Below are 16,405 nucleotides of genomic sequence, written 5' to 3'. Positions count from 1 at the left end.
TTTGAAATAATTCCTCATGTACTTGCCTTTTGGTCGTTAAAAAAATTTTTTTTTCCTGTAATCTTTCCACCATTAGGGCCAGATCATGAGGCTTTTTGTGCTAACGAAGGGAAAAGATATCCACCTGTAGAAAAGAAGCTCATAGGTTGAGTAATGTATTAGAGAATTGCTAAATCAATATGTTGTACACCTGAAATTAATATAACATTGTATGTTAATTATACTTCAATAAAAACTTTTGCTTAATGAGAAAAAAAGGAAAAGCTCATTGGATAGGGAAGAAGGAGGCTATGACATAGAGTTCCTCCTGGAAGGAAAAGTTAAATAGAAAGTCCTTCTGGTGCTATGGGCAGAAAAGAGTTGAGAAAGAGAAGAGTTTCTTGGCTCCCCATGTCCTTAGGGTTGAACAGGGGGTGGGTATGGTTAAACATGTACACAGGTTTGGGGCTGTCAGGGAGCATCCAGGCTGGGGAGACTATCAGCTGTTGAAGGAAGCTCTGAGTTTGTTATGGCACCTTGTTCAACACAGTGCCATTGCATGGGGATAGTTTAGAAGTAATGTCAGGGAGAGGTGTTTCTATGGACAGCCCTAAAATAGTGTCCTTATTCCCTGTGGCCTGTACCGTGGCCACTGGAGAGTCACGATTCCTTCCCAATATCCTTCCAGCTCTACCTCCGTGGACATCAGAAATAGAGACAGAGCAAGCTGGAGCACGATGAGAACAGTGGTGGAAAATAAAGTTCCATTTCGTACACATTTGAATCATTCTAAATTCTGATTCTGCTATATCCTATTGATGTGTACGATAATATTGGAAGTCACTTCTGGCAAGTTGAGCAGTAACTTCTTTTAAAAACAAACTGACCAGCATGACCCCTTAGGCACTAGCAATTCCTTGAGCCTTGAGCAGATGTCAGTCAGCAATTTCTGGCTCCTTTTTCCTCTTCACTGGAAATCCCAGTGGAGTGGGGGACCAACTGGTGAGGTTTCCTACTTTTTGTCTTTACAGACAGATGGGCAGCTGGGATATGTGTACTCCCATGGGCAGGTCATTGGCTAGAAAACTCATCCAAGCCACTAAGGACCTTTATGACCTTGAAAATATCGCTTCACCTTTCTGAGCTTTGGGTTCTTCATGTATAAAGTGGAACTAATAGTAAAATAGCATTTGCTGCATATAGTTTTTGTAAGGGTGGATGAACAGTGAGACAATTTTTTTGGTTAGACAAATATACTATGGAATATAACACTATTATTATTGTTAATACTATTACCATTGCCATTACTGTTGTTATTTTGAACTAACATTTGGGAGATAACCTTAAATAATCTAAGCACACGCAAACCTGTGTGTATGGTTTTATGAAACACCACATCAACATTCTTTTAAAATCCAAGCTGTATACCTTAACATGTTATTGCATATTGCCTGATTTTCTATATCACTTAGTTTTGTTGATTCTCTCCATCTAAATGATCATTTCTAGGCAGGCACTGTGTTTTATGGTGCATAAATAGTAGAGCTTCTAAGATGATATGTATAGTACTTCCAAAAGTTTAAAAAATGTGAACTGGGGATCAGAAATACTCATTTTCAACCAATTTACAAGATAGAAAAGTTCTTGAAAGCAATGCTGAACAAATAATACAGGAAAAGCTGGATGAATATAAATTAGAAATTAAGAAATCAAATCCATAAGAGCTTTCAAAAATTCTAAATCCTTTTCCTTTATTTTCTCATTTCTTTCATTGCTTAAGTTTATTTTATTGCCTTTTCTCCCTTATAACAAGAACAATGCAGCCTTAGGCTCATTGCAGATAAAACAAACAAAAACAAATAAAAAGATTAACATATGAATACTGATTATTCTGTATACTTTAATAACTTGATAGATGGCCTTCCAAATAATTTTTAATACTTTTTAAAAGGGATCAAGCCACACCTATTCTTTTGAAAATTATCAGAAGCTATATAACTGATTCCATCCTGTGGACATTTAGGTTGTTTCCAACTAACACATTTATTGGATATTGAGGTTGTTTCCAACTGGTCGCCCCCCCCCTCTTTTTTTTAAGGATTTTATTTGGTTATTTGAGGGAGAGAGAGCATGAATGGGTGGAGGGGCAGAGGGAGAGGGAAAGGGAGAAGCAGACTCCCCACTGAGCTCAGAGCCTAGGTGGGGCTCCACATGGGGCTCGATCCCAGGACCCTGAGATCATGACCTGAGCCGAAGTTGGACACTTAACTGACTGAGCCACCTAGGAGCCTCTCCAACTGTTGGATATTAGGTTATTTCCAACTCATTACTGTTGTATTACTTACTGCTACTATAACATATTACTACAAATTTAGTAGCTTAAAACAACACTAACTTATTCTCTTACAGTTCTGGACATCAGAAATCTGAATCAGTTTCACTGGGCTAAAGTCGGATGTCAGCAGGGCCGGTTCCTTCTGGAGGCTGTGAGTGGACAATTCATTCCCTTGCCTTTTCCAGCTTCTAGAGGCTGCCAGCGTTCTAATCTCTGCTTTTGTCATATTGCCTTCTCTTTTGTATGGTATCTCCCCCTACTTTCCTGTTATGAGGACACCTGTGATTATATCATTGGGCCCACCTGGGTAATGCAGGTACTCTCTCCATCTCAAGGCCCTTAATCACATCTGCAAAGGCCCTTTTGCCATATAATGTAACATATTTCTAGGTTCCAGGGATTAAAATATGCACATCTTGAGGGGCCGCTATTCTTCCAGCCAATAACAATCAGTATAAACAATGTGAACAGGTAAAATAATCTCAGTAAAAAAATCCTGAAAATGTTATGAAATGTGATAACAATGTTTAAAGACATCTGAGCCGTTGTAAAACTGCCAAAACTTCTAATACTGCCCAAAATAGGGGCCAGTGGTGTCTATTTTAACCAAGACATTTCAACCAGCTTGAGGTCTTGACCAGCCTGTTTTCTGCAAATTCCCTGAAGTCCACTATGTAAGGACAAAGAAAAGTAAATAAGGTAGGCTGTGCGGGGTTGTGTGTTTCAGGATATGATTCTCAGAGGGAGTGAAAAGTAGAGAGATAAAGGAAAAGCAGTGGGTCAGGTGATGGGGCCTAAGGGAGAAAGGTCCTGACACAGGGAATGTGGTGCATATGTGAGTAAGGAAAGACCTGCAGATAAAAGAGAGTATCCTGTGTTTCAGGAACTGACGGCAGGTTTATGTGGCTGGTAGTGTATTTTGGGTTGGCACTGGGAGGGGGATGCTGCAAAAGAGGAAGCTGGTTAGTTACCTAGGAGCTGGATCAAGGTGGACCTTGGAAGGCCTGTTGTGTATAGGTTTCATCCTAAGGCACTTGCAGAGCCCTTGAAAATGACCTGGGTCTTCTGCTACGTGAACTTAATATTGCTAATATGGCAACACTCCCCACATTGACCTATATTAGTCTCTCTTTCTCTTTTCTTAAGTAAGCTCTGTGCCCAGTGTGGAGCCTGAACTCATGACCCTGAGATCAAGAGTCATGTGCTCTACCAACTGAGCCAGCCAGGCGCCCCTCCACATTGATCTCTATCTTTCACACAATCCCTGTCAAGATTCCTCCTTTTTTTTTTATCCTAAAAATTAATGATCTGATGATCCTAAAATGAATGGAAAGGGCCCAGAATTGTTAAAACAATCTCAAAAAAGAATAAAAAGTTTGGAGGACTTAAATTTCCTGATTTTAGAACTTACTTCAAAACTAGAGTCATGAAATAAGCACAATAGTGGCTTCAGGATAAGACATAGAAACAAATGGAATAAAAATCCTTACATTTACAGTCAATTGATTTTTGACAAGGGAGCCAAGATAATTCAATGGGGACACAATAATCTTTCCAACGAATCGTGTCGGGATAGTTGGTTATCTACAATTTAAACAACAACAGCATGAACTTAGACCTTATCTGATATCATCCATAAAAGTCAACCAAAATGTCTGGTAAATCTACATTTAAGAGTTAAAATTTAAAAGTGTCTAGAAGAAAACATAAAGGTTTCTTTGAGTCATTAGATATTAGGGACATGCAAATCAAAACCACAGTGAGATACCCCTTCATATCCACCTTATAACACCCATAATGGCTATGATAAAAGAAGACTAATAATACCAAATAGTGGCAAAGATGTGGAGATCCTGGGACTGTCATACGTTGCTGAGGGAATGGTACAGTCACTTTAGAAAAGAGTTTAGCACTTTCTCAAAATGTTAAACATATAGTTACCCTATGACTCAGCATTCCATGCAGGTATCTACCGAAGAGGATTGAAAACACATGTCCACACCAACCAAGCCTTGTTCAAGAATATGTCCAGCAGCATTGCTCATAACAGCCAAAGAGTGGAAAGAACCCAAATGTACATCAACTGATGAATGGATAAATAAGATGTGGTCTATCCATACAGTGGAATGTTATGGGCAAAAAAAGGGTATAATAAAAAGGAGTAAAGTACTGATACATGCTAAAACACAGATGACCCTTGGAAACATCATGCGAAGTGAAAGAAGCCAGTAAGAATGATCACATATTGTATGATTCCATTTATATAAATATCCAGAATAGGGAAAGCTTTGGCAGCAGAAAAGTAGATTAGTGATTGTCTAGGTTTGAGGGTAGAGGTGACGGAGAGTGGGGAATAAATTACTAATGGGTATGGGTTTCTTTGTGGGATGATGAAAATGTTCTAAAATTAGGTTGTGGTGATGGTTACACAAGTCTGCAAATATGCTAAAAACTTGAATTGCACACTCTAAATAGGTGAATTTTATGGTATGCAAGTTACATCTCAATAAAGATGTATACATTTTTAAAGAATGTACTGGGGATTGACATAGTTTCCATCAGTGTGGGAATGGAAATAGAAGGGGTAAAAATTGGATGCAGGCAGGCAGGTTGAATATTTCAGGCATGAGTTAAAGTTGGCCAGGTTGTTTTAATTCCAAATTTTATTAAAAAATAGATGCTTATTCTCTAGAAGTCTGTGATGATAACAGTTTCCCTGTTCTAGTCAACTGCTGACCAACTTCACAATCTTTGTTATAGTCACAGCACACCGTAGCTCTGTAACATGTGACACAGCCAGGGAGAAAGGATGCTTTAGGTTTTATATGGTAAGGGTTTGCTGCTTAGTACATCAGCTGAGTTAGAGACAGGGGATTAATCAGGCTGTCAGATTGTTCCCCTGAAAATAGATGCAGCACAAGAGATGGTAACCTGTGGCTTTCTCAGTTCAACAAGGCGGCTGGTTAAAATTCTGTATGCCTGCAGTGTCTGAGGCTCTCTCTCCTTGACTGTAATCGAGGGCCTTCTCTATTTAGATGTACAGGAGGCTCTCTCTAACAAGTTGCTACTATTGACATGTTTAAAAAGAAACAATCCCAAAGCCTGCTTTTTAATGTATCCCAGGGCCACTCATCAATAATTTGCACTTCAACTAATAACATCCTTATGAAAATCGATTTATTTTTCGTCTTCCTTTCTTCTCATGATAAAGATACAGGCAAGCCATAATGTCATAATGTCACAAAATTCAATACAAGTAGCAATCCTTTAACAGTTGGAGACATACATTTAAAAAAAAAAAAACCTAGTATATATTTTGTAAAGCAAAAACAGCAGTTTAAACATATGTAACTAGGTGTCCTATTCATTTCTTGACTGTTTAGAAGGACAACTCTGCATGAGAAATGAGAAAATAAGGTAGATTAGTGTTTCCATTCATCTGATGGTGTGGCATGGATATTCCCTGATTATAAATGATTATAAAGCTAAAGGGATGACATAGAGGAATATAAATGTCAAATAACATCCGACAAGCTGTGTCTGACCAAGCGACGGTCAGCCAGCCATGAGTTCATTGATGGCTCTAAAGCTTGGGCTTTTCAGAAGCACGCAGAAGTGTCATCTGCAGTTGATTTGGAGTTGGAGCTTTTCTTGTAAATCATAGAACAGCCTTTAAATACTCTTTTAACCTTTGTTAATAAGATGGTTCTCATAACCTTTAGAGGCTCAGGTGTTTTCCTTTACTTGAAGCCAGAGACAAGTCTGGACAGAATATGTTATTGCTCCTGGAAGGGAGCCTGACCTTCGCCAAGGCCCTTGGAGAACAGCTAGGATCAAACAGGTTTGGGGGAGGGGGGTGAAAACATACAGACTCAGATACAGGAGTCTGGGTGCGGACACATGGGACTAAATATTCATGACCATTTGCACTAACATTCATCTGGTGTCTTTTGCCTTGACCAAGAGTACCTGGAATCAGTCCTATGGAAATGGTAATTAGGTTCAAAGTATTACTGAAAGAAGAATCTCATCTTGATAGTTAACAGAACAACTTGCTACTGTTTGTCCTGACAGCATATGGTTAAACTGTCATTGAATATGAGCCTTGGAAAGGTTCACCCAGAACTTGAGCACCACTGACTCCTTAGGACACCTGGACTCTGAAAAAGGCCATTTCTTCCAAAGCCCCCAGTTTGAGGATGAGGGGCTGGCAGTCCAGAGAGACAAAGAGAGGGCTGGATAGTGAAGAAGCCGGATCTAGGACCCAGCCTTAGGGACATGGTCTGTGTCTTATCTCTCTACCACATGGGTTGTGTTATCTGCATGTTAGCATGTACTCGCTGTGTGAACTCACATCTCTTCATCTGTAAAATGAACAAAAGAAAACCAGTCACGTAGGATGCTATAAGGGAAAAATGAGGTGTTGAGCATCCATCACTGCCTTTAATAAAAACCCTCTGCACAAGAACCCTGATGTTGTTTTCCTATGTTTTGCCTCATCTTTGATGAATTCTACTACATTTGGAAAATGTAGTCATTGTGGCCCTGGTAAAATATACTGTCATCCTGGGAATTACAAAAACATTGGATACCAGATGCTGCCACACAAATCGGAAGCCTCATCAACATTGAATCTTGTTCCTGACCTAGAGGAAGAATAATGTATGTGGAAACAATCTGCAAAATGTAAAATGCTATAAAAATGCTAGGTTTTGTTACTCATGTAACAATCTATTTTCGTGATTTTTTTTTTTTTTTTTTTTTAGTGGTCCCTAGCAGAGCTCTTGCCCAGAGGATTAAGACAGATCAGCTTTGGTGATAAACATATTTTTGTGCAAGGGTAGCCTTTGGCAACAAGAGGGGTAATTGCTTAGAAACAGCTGCCTTCTGGTAAGAAATAGAGCAAACACGAGTGAAGAATAGTTCCAAATAGTTCTGAGAAAGGCCAGCCTTTACAGCTTAAGAGAGGTATTCGCAGGCTGTTGGTGAGGAGTGGTCTGTCACCCAGAGGGCCAATTGGTTTGGCTGAAGCCAGATTCTGAAGCTTTATCAGGGAAGACAGTCCTCTGGAAATCTCTCTTTTTCCTTAAATCTTTTCAGTATCACTTTGAAAGTCTGAGGGTAGAACCTGGGGGCCATCCACATTTTAGAAAACTAAGACTAGTCAGATGTTCAACAGATGGAAGTGTCACTCACCCAAAGGCCAGGGGTATGCTCACTTGTGAAGGCCTCATTGGCTGTGGGGAGACTGAGCCATGGGAAGTAGTAATAATGGGAGAGACTCTCTTTTGGGGTTGCCCAGGGTCAGAGATGACACTTAACCAACAAATGTGTGCTGGAATCCTTTAGTGGGTCAAGGTGAAGGAAATGACTTCTGTGTGGAAGTTGGTGGGACCCAGGTGACTGACAGTGCTAATGATATGATGGTGATGTGTGTGTGGCGGGGCTGGTAGGGGAGTTGAATGTGCATGTATGGAGGAGTTGTAAAAAAGAAGTAAGATTTTTTTTGCAGTCTCATTTTTTTCTGTTTATAAAAGAAATACAAGAATATTGTTGAACATATGGGAAAATATAGAAAAGTATAAAGAAGAAAATTAAAATCACCCACAATCTACCACCAAAAAGTAATTAAAAGTACTATTATGGGTGTTGACCTGGACTGGAAATGAACATGGAAATATGACTATTGGTTTGTTAAAATAGTGGGGAAAGGGATTTTTTGGTCTTTTTTCCTTTTTTGGATTTCAGTGTTTTTTTTCTAGTGCTTTTAATAGAAATATATGGATGAAAGAGAACTATAACATATTGGTAAATTTTATAAATTTAGAACGTAACTGTATATGCTGCTTTGTTCTGTTATCTTCACTTTATGCATATTGTGAGCTTTTCCCTTGTATTTTTCTAAAATATGATTTAAATAACTCCTTTGTATTTCATCATGTGAATAGATTATAACTGATCTTAGAAATTCTCTCTTGTGTTCATTTATTTCCATCTTTACTATTATAAATAAGACCATACTTAATATCCTTATACATAATGTGGGTATGGATCTCTATGGCTTCCTTGAGATAATTATTTCAAAGTAAGATCACATGATTAAAAGGGTATACACATTTTTCACGCTCCTGATACATATTATTGGATTTTCTCTGAAAATACTCTATGAATTTATACTTCAGGGGGAGATGTTTGAGAAGCATCAAAGAGGGACCCAGAGAAAGAGATTGGGAGACATCTCCGAGAAGAGCCTAGCAAGAAGGTGAGGAGAGGGGATTCTTAGGAAAGAACCCAGAAATTCTCAGGCATTTGTGCCAGAAGAAGAAGAAGAAGAAAGAAGAAGAAGAGGAAGAAGAAGAAGGGGAAGAAGAAGAAGGGGATGAGGAAGAGGAAAGAGAAGAAGAAGAAAGAGGAGGAGAAGAAGAAGAAGAAGAAAGAAAAGGAGAAGGAGGAGGAGGAGAAGGAGAAGAAGAAGAGGAGGAGGAGAAGAAGGGGAAGAGGAAGAAGAAGAAGAGGAAAGAGAAGGAGAAGCAGAAGAAGAAGCAGAAGGAGGAGGAGGAGGAAGAGCAGGAGGAGGAGGAAAGAAGATTATTTCTAAGTCTGTTCAATGCACCAGTGACAAAGTCAGCAAAGGGAGCTGAGGGTAGCACTTCACCTTGAAGAGGAGGTGAAAGAAAATGATGTATGTGAAAAATGTTCCTTGAACTCTTATGGGCTTTACAAAATGATTCTAGGGTAGCTTATGATGATCCTAGTCACTGAGGAGGACGTAAGGTACAGAAGTTAGGTGACTTTCCCACCATCACACTAATGCAAGTGGTGGAATACAGATTCAAAATGATGTCTTCCAAATACCCCATGGTTTTCCACTTGACTTTTTCTATACCCCAAAATAAAGAGGTTGGCCTGATGTCATCTTTTTTCGATACTTTGTGATGAAGCAGAATGCCCCTCCTCACCTTTGGGGCAGGAGCGGCTTCCACAAGGGAGGCTGACATGAGAATGAATGAGGCTGACATATAATAAAAAATATATATAATATATAATATAAAAATGTTATAAAAATAAAAATATATAATATAATAAAAAGAAAGGACATTTCTACAAAATGAAATGACTCTTTTAAACTCAGAACCCACTATTTTGTCATTTATATATTATTGCGAAGCATAAAAAAGATTTTTATGAGGCTCTTTTCAAAAGGATTACTCAGCTTCTAGCCCAGATTCATAAATTGCAGGTGAGTGTGAGGCTCTTTGATTGAGGCATGACGATTATGCAGCAGGTCATGGCAAGCCAACTCCACTGGGAGGTACCATGCACACACTCACTGTAACACTCTGTCAGGGTGCCTTGATAACACTTGGTCATTTTTCCTGAACTTACCTTATTAAGATGGCTCGCAGAAAGAAATGCTTGGTTCTAGGATTTCTTGCTTTTCTATGGGCTGAATCTGGCATTGAAGGCAAAGAAGCGAAAGAACACACCTGTCATTTGCTGGGCCAGTTTGATCTGAACGGGTATGTAGATGCCAAAAATCACTCACTTGTTATTGGAGGACTGTTTCCTATTCACTACAGGACCATCCCAGCAAATGAGTCTGTTTTGGAGCCAGTATTTGCAAAATGCGAAGGGTAAGCTGCTCTTCTTGTCTTCTTTTTACATCAGGCCCAAGTGGTGGGGATGAAAGAGCATGGGGTGTGGGAGTCAGAGTCTGGAACTGGGCCCATGACACTGACTCTGACACTATTTATTCGATGTAGGAAAGGTACTTCCTGTTTCTGAGCCTCGGTTTCTCCAAGGCGGACACTCTAGGATTGCTTAGAAGCGAGAAAAGCTTGGTCTCAGGTGGGTCCTTTCCCACTTTTGTACCTCAGAAAGAAAAAAGACAGGTTTTGTACAATAGAGCACAGTGCCCTTCAGACGGTGGTCTCTGGACCAGCAGCATCAGCAGCACCTAAAAGCTTGTTAAAAATGTGGAATCTCAGGCTGCTTCCCACATCTGCTGAACCAGAATCAGCATTTTGATAAGACCTCCCTGTAATTCATGTGTACATTAAAGTTTGAGAAGCACCAATGTAGAATTATGCAGTGTTGCAGCTTTATTGTGAATTGTTAATTACACTAAGCTCTCCTCAAGTGAAAATACAAGGTGTGGGGATGCCCATTTATTTCTGAGCTGATATTCATAGTAAGATTCCTTCCCCTGGAAGGTTTCTGCCCTTCTCATGCCAAAATTGTCACGTGAGGACATGGGATCCATGACTGATAATCTGAATTTACTGACAACGCATTTTAAGAAAGGTAAACAAGGCTTAGATTTGTGTGTGCGAGCAGGGTCCTGGGCGCACACACACACACACACACACTTTAGCTACAAAGAATGCCAGAAATTAAAACAAAGGAAAACAACTATCCACTACTTCACTACCATAACAAAGCAGCTCTTTTCCCTTTATTTTCTCAGCCCTGTATATAAGTGCAACCATAATTTTTGCATAGCTGTGAACACAGTATGGACACAATTTTATATTGGGCATTTTACATTATATAGTAAGCATTTCTATGATGCTTCATGGTAATTATGATTATAAATGCATGCTGTGAGGGGCACCTGGGTGGCTCAGTCGTTGGGTGTCTGCCTTCGGCTCAGGTCATGATCCCAGGGTCCTTGGATCGAGCCCCACATCGGGCTTCCTGCTCCGCGGGAAGCCTGCTTCCCCTCTCCCACTCTCCCAGCTTGTGTTCCCTCTCTCACTGTCTCTCTCTCTGTCAAATAAATAAATAAAATCTTTAAAAAAATGCATGCTGTGAATTTTAGCAACTTCTTTTTTTTTTAAAAGATTTATTTATTTGAGAGAGTGAGAGAGAGAGAGCATATAGAAGGAGAGGGAGAAGCCGACTTCCCACCAAGCAGAGAGCCCTACCTGGGGCTCCATCCCAGGACCCCAAGATCATGACCTGAGCTAAAGGCAGATGCTTAACTTACTGAGCTACCCAGGTGCTCCTTAGCAACTTATTATACAATTAAATCTTTACTGATCACAACTCTTTTCCTTTGGTCTTATCTCATGCCACATATTTGAAATATCATTAGAGGGATGGATAAACAGTAATGTTGTTGGCAAAATGAAAGGATTCCAATCAATCTCACTGACCTCTTTCCTGGACCTTCTAATTCTTTTCCATTCTTACAGGGAAGCAAAAGAAAGAGAGATGAGAAGGGCTTTTGCTCACAGCTACACTGTTCTAGGGTCAGTTCATTATTTATCACAGAAGTTTACACATTCAGTCTCTAAAATATAGAATGAACACTAGAGTTTATCATAGTATACTTACATTTTGTAAATGCACTTAATTTGTTCCTCACCTTCCATCAGAATTTCTGAAGGTTATCTTCCTAGCAAGGCTAACTGGAAAAAAGCCAACAGATAAGTTTTTAATAAAAATCCACCCCTTTCACTAAAAGAAATGATTTCCACTGTGGTTGAAATCTTGGCATTCTTTTCATAGCTAAAATTTGTGTGTGTATGTGTGGGGGCGTGCGCATGCATGCATGTGCATGAGAAGTAAGTATTTAAAAAATTATTAACTGTGTCAGGGATATTTTGATTTTCCTACCTAGTCCACCTGTTCTTATTTAATTTGCAGAGTAGTCTGATAGTTGATTTACATGTTCTGTCCAGCTATTTCAATTGTAATCAGTGGGAGAGATAAGGTGTGTATTTATTCCATCTTAACTTTAATATGAACCCCGAGGAGTCTTTGAAAGGATTTCTTCAGCATCTTCTGACTTTCAGTGTTGCTGCTGATTCATGATGTTGTGTGTGAAGCTTGTTTCATGGAGTCTAGGGCATCTAAAAAGCCAGTTCCTTGTTCTCAATGTGGCTCAGGAATGCAAGGTATCATGGTGGGTGTTCCACTTGTCTCTGAACCTTGTTTGCCTGAAACCCAAATTGTTCATGTTTATGCTATTCCAGGCTAAAACTTGCCCCAGCACCTTAATCCACCTTGAATATATCTATACATTTTGGATATTAATATTCCATTTTAAAAATTGATATATGGTCTTCAAAATTATAATTCATTTTCACCCATCCTGTCAGCAAGTTTCCTCCCATCTCCATCCCCAGTGTTCTCCAAGACCCTCAGTACTCCTCCCTGTGATGCAACTTTCCCTCCCGTTTGGAGAGTCCCAATGGGACTGGCCTAGCTTAGGCTGTGCTCAGGGGCCAAACTGGTTCTAATCTGGTAGTACTTTCATTTTGGCACCATTAACCTAGCTAGACCTGATCTAGAAATTCCAGTTGGGTTTGGAGAAGTCTTGTTCTCCAACATTAACAAGATACTAGTTTTGCTTGGCCATCAGCTAAATTGTACAGAAGAGGAAGATTTTCTATTATTCTGAAAATGTTGTTCAGAGAAGAGAAAGGCAGTGAAATGGAAAGAGTATTTTAATTATTGTTTTGGTTGATCTAAATGAAGTTAGGATTTAGAGAAATTTTCTGGGGGAAAAAAGGTATACATTGTATAACAGTACTGTGAATATCATAATGGAAATCAGAGAATGAAAGAAAAAATTGTCCTGAATCCCACCCTTCCAGTAATTATCCTGTGCTCATGAAAAAAACTTCCCTGTTGGGAGCGCCTGGGTGATGCAGTACATTGAGCATTGGACTCTTGATTTCTGCTCAGGTTATGATCTCAGAGTCATGAGATTGAGTCCTACCTGAGGGCTCTGTGCTCAGCGCAGAATATTTAAGATTCTCACTGCCTCTCCCTCTGTCCCTCCCCCTGCTAAAATAAAGAAATAAATCTTTAAAAAATAAAAATAAATAAAAATAAAAATTTTCCTATTGTTACTTATCCAAATGTTTATATAATTTATATGTAGTTTTCATTATAGTATAAAAATAACATTGCATGTGGCTTGTTTTGCTTCTTATTATATGCATGGCTGTATAATCTCTCTAATTATAGTTTTTTAATGATGGAAAATGTTCCCATCAAGTCAATATACCATAATTTATTATCACTGAGCATGTAAGTTCTTGCCAGTTTTTCAATATTATAGATAATTCTGTAACAAACAGTTTGGGGTATACAGAGCTTTTTCCTTTGGGAAGAACAGTTTGTTCAGATAAATTCTCAGGGGTAGGATTGTTGATTAAAGCAGGTGAACGTTTTTCTTGCTCTTGAAATATATTGCTATATTACCTTAAAAAAGATATTGCTGTATTTATTTCAAAACCATATATGCCTATTTATATTGCCCCCTGAGTAAATTTGGAAACGAGCTATCTTAGGATGATGAAGCCCTTCATGTTCTGGCACCTTCTGGTTCTCCAGTCTCCATTTCCCTGTGCCACACCCACTCCAACTTCATCCTCCCAAAGTACTGATCCGTCCATTCCTAGAATGTTTCATGTTCTCTTTTTGAGAATGTGCCTTCACACATACTGTTCCCTTTGTCTGCAGCTTTCATCCCTGTTTTTATGTCATCCTTCAAGCCTCAGCTTGGCTGTTCTGTCCTCCAGAGTATGGTCCGTCCTTTCTATTTCATGGCCCCTACTTTCATCCCTATCACTCTTTTTATGATTTGGTGCACTGCTTGGCTATTTTTCTGTTTCTTCACCTGTATCCTACAGTACCTATCTTGTTCTGTGTTGTACTTATAATGTCTAGCACTAGTAGAACTCAGTAACTATTTATTAAATAAAAAACAAAGCTAAACTAAACTAAAAAACAAACAAACCAAAGAAACATGGAGGAGAAATCTAATCTGCTGGCAGGGTTATTTGCTATTAGACGTTTAATAAAAAACATTTATTGAGTAGAAGATAGTTAGATACTATAGCTACAGAAAATATTAAGACAAAAATTCTTGAGATCCTTGCTTTTATTTTATTTTTTTAATTAAAAAAATTTTTTTAAAGTAGGCCCCACACCCAACGTGGAGCACAATGTGGGGCTTGAACTCACGACCCTAAGATCAAGACCTGAGCTGAGCTCAAGAGTCAGATGCTTAACTGACTGAGCCACCCTTGCTTTTACATAGATTAAAGCTTAGTTAAAACTGGGAAGAACTGGGGCTCCTGGGTGGCTCAGTCGTTAAGCGTCTGCCTTCGGCTCAGGTCATGATCCCAGGGTCCTGGGATCGAGCCCTGCATCGGGCTCCCTGCTCAGCGGGAAGCCTGCTTCTCCCTCTTCCACTCCCCCTGCTTGTATTCCCTCTCTTGCTGTGTCTCTCTCTGTCAAATAAATAAATAAAATCTTAAAAAAAAAAACTGGGAAGAACGAGAGTTGGGAATAGAATAGTTATTTTTCAATGGAGAATAAATTGAAAAAAAAAATGTGGTGATGGATTATAAGAGAAATATTTTTCCCTTTAATGGCTGGGGGATGGAAAGGGGGAGGCATCTTAATCATGGTTATATGTGAAAATGGTAGGAAGGAGACATTTCTCAATTAAAAAATCTCTCAACATGGGTTGCTGGAGGGGAGGTGGGTGGGGGGATGGGGTAACTGGGTGATGGACATTAAGAAGGGCACTTGATGGAATGAGCATTAGGTGTTATATGCAACTGATGGATCGCTAAATTCTACCCCTGAAACTAATAATATACTATATGTTAACTAAATTGAATTTAAACTAAAAATTTAAAAAATTCGGGGCGCCTGGGTGGCTCAGTCGGTTAAGCGTCTGCCTTCGACTCAGGTCATGATCCCGGGGTCCTGGGATAGAGTCCCGCATCAGGCTCCCTGCTCCGCAGGAAGTCTGCTTCTCCCTCTCCCACTCCCCCTGCTTGTGTTCCCTCTCTCGCTGTGTCTCTCTCTGTCAAAGAAATAAATAAAATCTTTAAAAAAAAATTTTAAAAATTCTCTCAATATTAACAATTAAATAATGGCAGGAAAAATGATTAAATTGGAGTCATGTTTACATAGTATATAGAAATTTTGTATTTTGTTTTGATATACTTTGATTGTATTTTCATAATTTTTATTATAATTAATGTCCAGAAGAACACGAGAGAAACCTATAGGAAAGTAAGGAGGGAGAGTCATATGGCATCAAGGACTTCCAATGAATGGAAAAAATGTATTGAGGGGTTCTTTAGTACCTTGTGTGTTAGAGAGGGTAGAGAATATAAAGATATTTTTGTGAAAAGACATAATCAGCAGTTTGGGAAATTATATCATATGAAAGATATTTAGAGCAAGAAAATGTACAAAAAGGTGCTTCCCTGCCCAAACCAATCAACAATGAATATGATGCATAGGTGAACCCTTGAAGTCTGCAGTATCGTTTATGAAAAACGGTACCAGTGAGGTGCCTGCTGATACTCTCTCAAAATACTCTCGGCACCACCCCCAGCTAACAGTTGCTCTTCCCCACCCCAAAGATCCTGACTAAAGCCGTACAAATCTGTTTCTTTTTCAGGTTCAACTTTTGGGGATTCCGCTGGATGAAAACCATGATCCACATAATCAAGGAGATTAACAAGAGGAAGGACATTTTGCCCAATATCACTTTAGGCTATCAGATTTTTGATACCTGTTCCACCACCTCCAAGTCTGTGGAACCGGCTGTGGTATTTCTTACAGGGCAGGAAGAAAACAAGCCCAGTTTTAGAAACAGCACTGGAGCATTTCTGGCAGGAATTGTTGGAGCAGGTGGGTCGTCCTCATCAGTTGCTGTATCAAGAATTCTAGGGTTATATTATTTACCACAGGTAATACTCAGGTATCTCAGAATAGTGTGCTGGGTGCTAGCTTGTAAAGAAACACAAGCTATGTTTGGGTTAAATGCAGTAGATAGTAAGGTGCTCAGGTGAGGCTGAGATAAGATGCAGAGACAAATAGGGACGATGATGAAGCTGCTGCCCCTAATTCCTCTGTTCAGTCTAGGCTCAGCAAGTGTCACTTGATGCCTACCTGCAGGTGATTTCAGCCTCTTTTTTAAAAAAGAAAAAATAATTTTATTTATTCAAGAGAGAGAGCACGGGTGAGCTGGGGAGGGGAGGGGCAGAGGGGAAGAATCTCAAGCAGACTGCCTGCTGAGCCCTGTAATGGGCTCCATCTCAGGACCCT

General features: G+C 39.4%; 1 pseudogene; it reads left to right on the top strand.

Moving 5' to 3' along the window:
* The first annotated feature begins 9,709 nt into the window (after window positions 1-9,709).
* Window positions 9,710-16,405, top strand: part of LOC123862910 (vomeronasal type-2 receptor 1-like) — a 32,112-nt pseudogene continuing 25,416 nt past the window's right edge.

The sequence above is a fragment of the Mirounga angustirostris genome, unplaced genomic scaffold, assembly GCF_029215605.1.
Source record: "Mirounga angustirostris isolate CCGP_5_RB_7025 unplaced genomic scaffold, mMirAng1.0.hap1 SCAF_1, whole genome shotgun sequence".
NCBI classification, from domain to species: Eukaryota; Metazoa; Chordata; class Mammalia; order Carnivora; family Phocidae; genus Mirounga; species Mirounga angustirostris.
Note: the sequence above shows the minus strand (reverse complement) of the source record. Positions and strands in the feature narration are given on the sequence as shown.